The 9,414-nt window shown below is 41.8% G+C and overlaps 1 protein-coding gene across 1 annotated transcript in view; it reads left to right on the top strand.

Annotated features, from left to right (window-relative positions):
- Nucleotides 1-596: 596 nt before the first annotated feature.
- The window catches only part of LOC107271703, a 112,320-nt gene continuing 103,502 nt past the window's right edge, over nucleotides 597-9,414 (top strand). Inside the window, exon 1 of the mRNA XM_015748005.2 lies at nucleotides 597-975. The gene's annotated coding sequence lies outside the window, so the exon portion shown is untranslated. The remainder of the gene's footprint in view (nucleotides 976-9,414) is intronic.

Raw genomic sequence — 9,414 nt, 5'->3', positions numbered from 1 at the left:
CATCGAAGATCGAGGGGGTCAAAATATGTCAAGTCTTTAAGGTCGCACCGTCGTTTATATTATTCAATTCTGGAACATGTTTAGACGTGTTTTTTCAACAGCTTCAAAATGCGTTAGCGCGATTTTCTACGTACTGACTTTGCCATGCTAAATCCCAAGCACGCTTTTGAACCTTTCAATCTCTCTTTCTTGCGCGTCTCTTCGATCCCGAAAGTTTTCCGACCGTGCTCCTACCATTGACAATTACATCAGGAATCCCCTTGAAAGACGTCTGGAAGCCCGATTGATTATACCTAACCTATTTTACCTTTCTCTTGGCAGAAATCTTCGAGGTCAAATCCTAGTGCCATTAAATAGGACTGGGATTATTTAGACGTAAATACTTGAATTTTGCGAACGGAACGGGTGCATTAAACGCAAAGGGCTATAAGGATAGGTTAGGTTAATGCAGGACGAAAGAGTCGAGCTACGCGGTAGGGATGGTTGCTCGTGATGCTGGTGGGTGAGGGATGAAGTTGAGGTGACTGGACGCATGCGCGATTCTAGGGGTTGGTTTAGCCGGTGGGCGAACGACGGCAGTCACCGGCGAACCACGATTCCACCCCCCGGCTTTGGCCACCCTGCAACCCCCGAGGCTCCGACATAACCTCAAACGACGGAGACCTCGCGTTTTCAGTCGGTCCGTAACGGGCGCGATGGTAGGGTGCCAATAAATATCGGACCCTCGGCCCAATGTTATGTCGTGCGTCGCGTTACGATATCTTATACGGCTGATGTGTGGTGAGTGAAATACCCGATTATACACGCGAATGATAAAATCAACTGCGGTGAACTACAATCTACGGGGCCTGTTTGTCGTCCTCGCTGGTGAGATTTCTGCAACGAGTTCAACGGAGACGGATCACACTATATACGCCCCATGCTCTACTAGAGGACACAATTTTTTCACCCTGCGTTACACGTCAAGTCGACGAGGTATATTAGTCTGACAGATTATTAGAAAAAAAATCATCCCCTTTCATTTTTCACGAGGTAACACTAAACCCGGACAGACCAACTAGTTTACTCGTAATAAAAAAAAATATTTTATTTAAAAGCATATTCAGACCCTGGTGGATTTTATACATGTCTGGAATTGTAGCCGGGATTTAAATCGGAATGACGGTGCAGCTGGAAAGGATAGAAAAGTCGGAGCTAATAAATCTATTAAGCGAACCAGGAGGAGAACTGAGAGATCCTCTGCACTCGTTGCACCCACACAGCATCCCTGCTGCGAAATTCGCGTTCATCCTATTTCCGGGGGAAATGAATTTTTCGTTTCGTTCTATATGCTTCTCCCTATAACGTCGCTGGAAAAATTCTGTAGATAAGGGTTTTGGGTATTGGGAATGAATTCGCGCGAGATAAAAGGGAAGATAAGGTATCGAGATAGCAAGTTGTAGAAAATACATGAAAAAAAAGTAAGTGAAATTTTGAAAAAAACATTCAAATTTATTAAAATATACTTCGTAAATTTTTTTACCAAATTTGAATTTTTACGATTAACACGCTGTTATCGATGATCTTGTGTCTCGGAGAAAATATACGCAATGCTTCTTGTTATACAGGAGTCGTTTAACTTAACACAAACGAATATCTTGGAAAGGAAGCATTTTACGAAAAAAATGTTCGAACAAATTTTGTTTGGTTTCGAGGGGTAAAGAAAGTGCTGTATCGTTATATTTAATCGCGGCGGTTTTCAAGGTCCATCGAAGGTTAACTTGGCATTTTTAAATGGGAACCCATATTTTTTATTGCAGATTGTTATGATGTACAAAAACCAATTAACTTTTGTCTGAAACATTTTTTAATAGGACCAGTATTTTCAACAAAAGAAGAAAAAATTAACTAAGGCTTTTTTCTAGTTTAAGAGAGTACAAAAATGCATTGATGTTGAAGGACACCATTTTGAATATTTATTATAATATTATTTGGAAATATTAACAATAAATAGGTTATTTACGCAAGAAAAAAACATTGATTAACTTTCTTCTTCTCCTCCAATTTTCGTATCTACAAACTCGCTATACTTATTAACAATCCCGGGGTCTACGCTTGATGTTGAAATAACATTGAAAATACTGGTCGTATTAAAAAATGTTTCAGACAAAAGTTAATTGGATTTTTATATAGCATAACAGTCTGGAATAAAAATATGGGTTCTCATTTTAAAAAAATAAGGTTGACCTTGAAAAATCCTTGAAAACCGCCGCGAATAAAAAATAACGGCACTGCATTTTTTCCCCTCTCAAAACCAAACGAAATTTGTTCGAAAAATTTTTTTTCGTAAAATGCTTCCATTTCGAGATAATAGTTTGTGCCAAGTTAAACGACTCACCCTGTATATCCAGAACTATTTTATGCATGCTCGACAATATAATATCGAAAGTGTCATCATGCGTGTTCAGCTTCAACACGATATTCAACGCAACGACGCGTTATTGTTATCGGTGACTTTAACCGTTTACATGGCTGCTATCTTTATCGTGCCAAGATACATCGTTTCGCCAAACGACTCGTACACCATACTTATCTACGGTACATACTTATATTATACATATGGGTACATGGATTTTCATATCTCACCGACGGCTATATTGATTTCGTCGCGACGTGTTTACGGATACGTGAGGTACGAGGGTGAATGAAATAAAAAAAAAAGAACAAAAAAAGCAAAGCAAAGGAAAAAGAAAAGAACGCTCCGACGTCATTCGAAGGTTACCATTGGTGCTATAAGCGACATCAGGGGACTGTATGTTCTTAGATGGCAGCTTATACGTACACGCCGCCCTACACGATATGGGGTAGCTACTGGCACACGTGGGATTTCTTTTTTCATTTGATCAAAAATACTTGCCAAGGGACGAAGGAAAATTCGTAAGAATGCGAAGATAAAAAATCTCGATATAAGTACCACGTGCGCACCCTTGTGCCAGAGAATGAAATTAATACTAAACTGCGGAACTAATTATAACTTGCTCAAGTATTTCTGTAAGCGGTCTTTCACAAGAGGACGTACCCTCGTTCTTCTTTTTAATTGATTCTTTGAAATTCTTTGTTATTTTTTTTTCCACTCAAGCTTATTTGCTTCCTCTGTGATTTTTCTTGGTTTCAACGTGATTTTTTACAGGAAATTTTTGTTTGTTTATGAATGTCGTGCACGTGTCTTTTTTTGTTACGTATATTATATTGTATTATCGTCACTGTGGAGCATAGTATCTACCCCTAAATATGATCAGCTCTGAATACGTTCCTCGTGATTTGATGGGCTTGTAATTTCGAACTGAATAGCCGATACAAAGAAAAGAGGGAATTATTTCGTCTTTAGACGCTTTTGATATTACCAGATTATTGGCACGCAATTGAGTCATTCTCGATATTACATAGACGTAAAGTTTTCATGGATAGCTTCCAAACTTCAGTAGTTTCGAACTGCTATCTGTAAATTGAACGAATACACTTATGGATTACAGCCAGTCGTAAAATTTAATTGACTTCTCAGTGAAAAACACGTATCTCTATAGGAAGAGTGAAAAAGCTCAGAAAAGTCTATACGTACGTTATAACGTACCTGATAGCTTAGCTAAAAAGATCTACGCCGATTAAATTACCTACACTGTCTGCTTTCATTTGGAACATCCGTTATAACTGAAAAATAAAAAAACGCAGACCACAGATACTATCTCTCCCTCGTATATCCCTTTCCCCATTAAACATAACGAATGATCAGTGAAGTTCGAGTCGACAATTAAAATCTGCGTCATTAGACGATCGCATCCCGTTGATCGAGCAAGTATTTCCGGTAAATTAGCCAAGCCTCAGTGATTCCCCTACCGTGGCATAACTGCTAGTAACCATCATTAACGTCCTTAATGAAAAGAGGGTGAATCGCTAAATATGATATGACGCGAGTTTAAGACTCCTAGCGCAGGTTGAGTGGTATCTGAAGTAGTAGTAGTAGAAGAGGGGGCTTGGTTGAGGTACGGGGAATGAAGAGCCAGTGGAAACTCATGGAGTAGAGTATAGAGAGTGGAATAGTGCAAGGGCATAGCGCAGGGTAGGAAAGGATTGGGAGACGCCACTGGTTCCTACGCTCCCCTCGTTCCAAACCCTCGTTCTCTTCGGCGGGAAGCAGCCATCCCTAGAGCGAATAGGGGGTCAATGTCTGCCTGCGCCAACCTTGCTTCGGCCTCTGCCGTTAGACTATGGAGTATAGAGAATATAGACTGTACGTATAGTGATACCAAGCAGCCCAGGTTGTAGGGCAGGGAACACATCCCCATTCCAGTTAGACCAACCCCGTAAGCGCGCCACGTTCTAAAAACATTACCGTTAACCTGACGTTGATTCCGCAGATAGAATCTGTTAGCTGCACTCCTGGCGTCCACCCACCCCAAACCCACCCTCTCCGCACAACCCCTCCCGTCACCCATTCACTATTCCTCCGACGTCTCCCACGTCCTCCGACCCTTTCGCGCTCTCCACCAGTCCCTCTCCACGGTTTCTCCATCCACCTCCGGGTCCTCGAGGTCCCTCCCGTCCTCCACGCTAACGCCACCACTTTCCAGCAACGTAAAGCCACCGCTATTCTATCTTTGTGTGTCTCGTATTGACCGATGGCGATGGCGAGGGCGCAATTATTTCCAAGGCGTGCCTCGCGCGCCGCCGGATACTCCAGACACACAGCTGCAATCTGCGCTGCAATCTCTTCCAGTAGAAGAGCACGATAGGACCCCCTCTCCTCCGCGCTCTGTACTTCTGGGCTTTTCTTCCTTTTTTTTTTTCTTTCTTTCCCTGTCTCAGAACTTCCGTATAGATATAAGACCCCTGTCAAGATACAGCGCACAATGCAGCTATAGTATATACGTATAGCACACGTAGTGTATAGCGTATAAGGGTGTTCCTGAGTCCTGTCGATGGCGGTTGTGATGGTAAACGTTTAAAACGTAAGGCGAAGCGATATTTCGCCTGGCCGACCGGCAGGAAATTCCTTTAGAACGGTCTCCTTCCGGTTGATCGATCGCCACGTCGAACGGGAATACGACGCTCTCTCTCCCGAGTAGCTAGTGGGTATAGCCTAGCCTGTGCGACCGGCCGATGTGCCCGATCAATCCGCGTGTCGAGAGATTATAATCGGGCCAATTTGCGCCTTATCCGCGTGGCATCTAGATTACGTTAATGGCTCGCGGACCGGGTTATATACAATGACTGTATTACGACTATGTTACTTACGCTGGATTCGGTTCGCTGCGACGTTTACATATTTTTTTTTATGTCATTGTTGTGCACGCGGCAGTCGCATATTCGTGGTCTCATTTGGTGCTCCTTTGATCTCTAGGAGTCACCGAGGACTCTAGAAGGCTGTGGCTTGGGCCCTTGTACGAGTTGGCGGGCTGTGATATCGATTCTCCAAATTCATTAGCGCTCCAGGACGGAACGATACCCGAGTCCTGTCTCTGTGCGGACCATTCCCGTGTCCCTTATCACCGCTAACATTTATTTCCCTGGATGGTACGTCTAGTATCTATATACGCATCCACCTAGCCTTGCCATAAGCAGGTCATCCTATTGGGATACGTGTATATGTACGTCTGTACGAAGATAGTATCAGTATCGACTCCTTTGACCTGTGATCATCGATATGATAGTCTCCATGGAAATCGTATTTGGATGACAGTACCTTCGCATCTATACCTTCACCTGCGTCGGGACACCCCTTCTAACTACCCTGATACGTGGACCCATGCAAACAAGGGTTAACAGGGTGCGTGCCCTTGCATCCATTAATGCTCCTGCATGAACCCAATCCCGTATACTGTAATCTGTATCCTCGTACGGAAATCCTAAAACCACCCTACCCAACAACACTTCGATATTTAATATTTATTTTGTTTTATTGGATAAATCAAAATCCACCTCCCGTATCGTTGGATTCGTCGGATAAATTTTTATCGCATTTATGCAGGGCCGCATTCTTACTTACCGTAGAACTCTGAAGATTATTAGGAAAAAATAATGTTTTCTTTTCACTTGTCAAATCGTCGGGCAGTAAATCCAAATGGATTAAGCTATTATCGTAGAATCAATACAGTTAATGCGTTTGACGTCTATGCAGACGTCATATTGCCTAGGTCGGTTAATTCTCTCCGCAAGCTGTCACTTTAACGAGAACCGGAATTAGGAATTCGCAAGTTATTTTGAATAATAAAAGAAATTGAAGCTTTAAATCGAATTGTACGACGGCATAATATACTAATTAATTGTATTGCCTGAACTTGGAATTCTTGAGATTAAATAAATAATGCGCTATGACATAGTGACTATAGTCGCTATATATATTTATAACTGAATAAAGTTTTTTTTATATTTGTAGTACCTACATGATACATCGTATATCGCATTTAACCATTAAGTCGTCGTTTCGTCCATTAAACAAGACTTGACGTCTAAATAGAAATGTAGAGTCGAGTAATGGTACAAGTCCCACTGCGAAAACTCAAGTAAATAATCCACGCTTATGTATTATGATGGTGTTCTAGGTCGCGAAAGTGGATAGACGTAAAGGTATATGCATATAGATACATGGTTAAGTAAGGGTATGATATTTCTAAGTATATGTCTTCTACCGTACTATTCATCTTTGCAGACTTGTGGTTGATGTTACTGCAGACTAGGCAACAGTTGCTGTAGACTAGGTAGCCCTGACAGCCGTTGATGTAGACTAGGTAGCCTTTGCTGTAGCATTGCGCGCTATACTCCCTTTGCCGAATGTGGCGCCCCTTCGTCACGTTATGAGCTCTACGCGAACTTTCGGTCTGCCGTGACATTAGCGTACAAACGTGGGCATGGAATAGAGTGAGAGAAAACGGATTTGGAGAATTAATTAAAGCGTTTGACGTTTAAACTGTCAAAAAGAGAAGTCCTTATAAATTCACATACACCCTATTCGATTCTACTGTGTCCGCCACTACCTAATTCTCGTAATGGACGTTACGATTGGTTTGCGTTCAGTCCATGTGCGTTCTATTGAAAGTAACGGTTATATAATATCAATTATATATTTTTTATCTTCATTACGCAAAGCTGCGATTGAGCCATATTGTCACGTTTATTTTCTACTAATTAATACTCATTAAACTCTCGTTGAAGTGTCGAATGACGAATTAATTGTTATTGTGAAAAATTGATTGGTATTAATAGGCATGTCTCTCGGTTCAAAATGGCGTCTGACCTCGTGCGCTATTATCCCTTAATAAGTTACGACAGGAATCTCGGCTAACCCAATTACACGTTTGATATCGTAAACATCAGGGAATCTCGTAAATTTTGTTGATCCCTCAATTTGCAAATTCCAAAGGTAAATTATCACATTGCGCAATGACTAGTGCCGGGACGTTTGTTTGTAGGTATTTGTGATTTATGGATAGTTTTTTTTTTAAATAAGTCGACCTTTCGACCTCGGATTTTCATTGGATCAACGGTATTAATCAACGATTATACCTGTCTCCGGTGATGAGAAAAATTTCATTTACGTCTATCGGGGACAGCTCCCTGATGGAACTCTCGAGGAGTAATAACTCGTCCACGTGACACATGCACGTTGTCTGGTATTGATTCCCCCTTTGTAAAATTTCACTTTATAATTAAACGTGATCCTAGGAGTATATTAGTCGCATATGCAGAATTGAGTATTACCTAAGCACTGCCGGTTTAAGCGCGACCCAGTGACTGTAACTATAACTGGGATTAGCCCTTAACTTCCTCGTAAACGTTTCCTGGGCGATGCAGGGTTACACGCAAGAAGTGCACAAGTCACATTTGACAGATGTCAAACGACCCTCCGATGAATGGGAATGGTTTTTTAACAGCTGAAAATTCTAATGAAAAATCAACATTTTCTCACCATTCCTTAGATTAACGTCCAAATTTCCTGGTAACGTATCCATCTTATCCTCAATGCATCTATACATATATACAGTACATAAATAGTACAATAGCAATGCAAGTCAATGAGTAATATTGGTTGAAAGCAAAATCCCAGCAGATGAATCTGAAATTCGCAAATCAAAAGTCTCACTGGTATTAGACTAGATTTCAATGACGTCCCGTAGACGTCGGTGCATCGCGTGGATACAATATGAAAAATTGGTAAATCGGAGACTCTATATCGAAACGAAATATTGTTTTTTTTTAACTCTACTTCATATAATATGGGATATGCGGCAAGAGAGATACGAAGATGCTGGATAGGATGGAATACGACATACAGAGTGAAAATAGGCTGGGTATACAGGGCGGCCGGGTATTATCTGCTCACGAGCGAGTAATAACGAGGCGGCGGGCACGGGTTCGAAATAATCGTGGCGTCCCGCGCGACGTGCTCGTAACCACTGTGGAAGGATTCGCCAGGGCGTCGGCATAGATAGACACGTATACCGTAGGTACACATTATATCTCCGGCGTCAAAGAGGATAGGCGGCTTTTCCGTGGAATACGAAAATATGTACTTAGGTCCTCAATCGCGGCGTGTAGGGTCGATTTACATGAGGAGACAAGAACTTCCACTCGAAGCACGAGATACTCGCCGCGAGTGCGAACCTGCCCCAAGGAAAGGCTGGCTCAGCTTACTGCGTCGCGACGCTTTCCTATATCGCATTTTGCATTTTACAATGGCAACGATATTATGTAAAGCGCGTGCACGTACATATGCATACGTTCATATGCATGATGAAGCATACCTATGTATATATGTATACAGTACTATACTGTGTATATATTGTATAAATATATATATATATATATGTCTGTACCGCGTATACATATATGTCTTTCGCCTATCCTAAAGGGTGTCTCTCTCTGTGTCGTAACTATTTGCCCCCTACACCGTCTGCCACGTTCTCTCCTTTGCCCCTTTTCCACCAGGTACAACCCAGCTTCGCTATTCAACCCCCTCGCGTACAGCCCTTCGCGAACCTATTTATCTTACCTAACTTTTTTAGCATGCACAACGCGTCGCGTGTGTGATACCTTTGAGAATTATTGACTTTCGTGACGAACCGGTTATAGTGCAGAGCATACACGGTGCGTTACAACATATGAAATTCACCGTCGGCCATTTTAACCTGGTGCATTGTCTATATTTCTTATATCGTGGGATATACGATATCGCGATGCTGGTAAGAAAATATTGAAGGTTAGGATATTGATCGTTAATACGATTGTTTACGTATAGACAATGCATTATAGAAAAACTTGCCAGAGGGACTATTGTAATTTGTATCCGCAGCTAAGGCACTCTGACTGTACGCGGTAGTTACTATCAAAGGAACAGAACGCAATAATTGTAAATAGTATCTGATAATGAGAACACGGGGA

This window comes from Cephus cinctus, unplaced genomic scaffold (assembly GCF_000341935.2).
Source record: "Cephus cinctus unplaced genomic scaffold, Ccin1 Ccin1_scaffold0080, whole genome shotgun sequence".
NCBI classification, from domain to species: Eukaryota; Metazoa; Arthropoda; class Insecta; order Hymenoptera; family Cephidae; genus Cephus; species Cephus cinctus.
The sequence above is the reverse complement of the archived record's forward strand: the minus strand, read 5'-3'. Positions and strand labels throughout refer to the sequence as shown.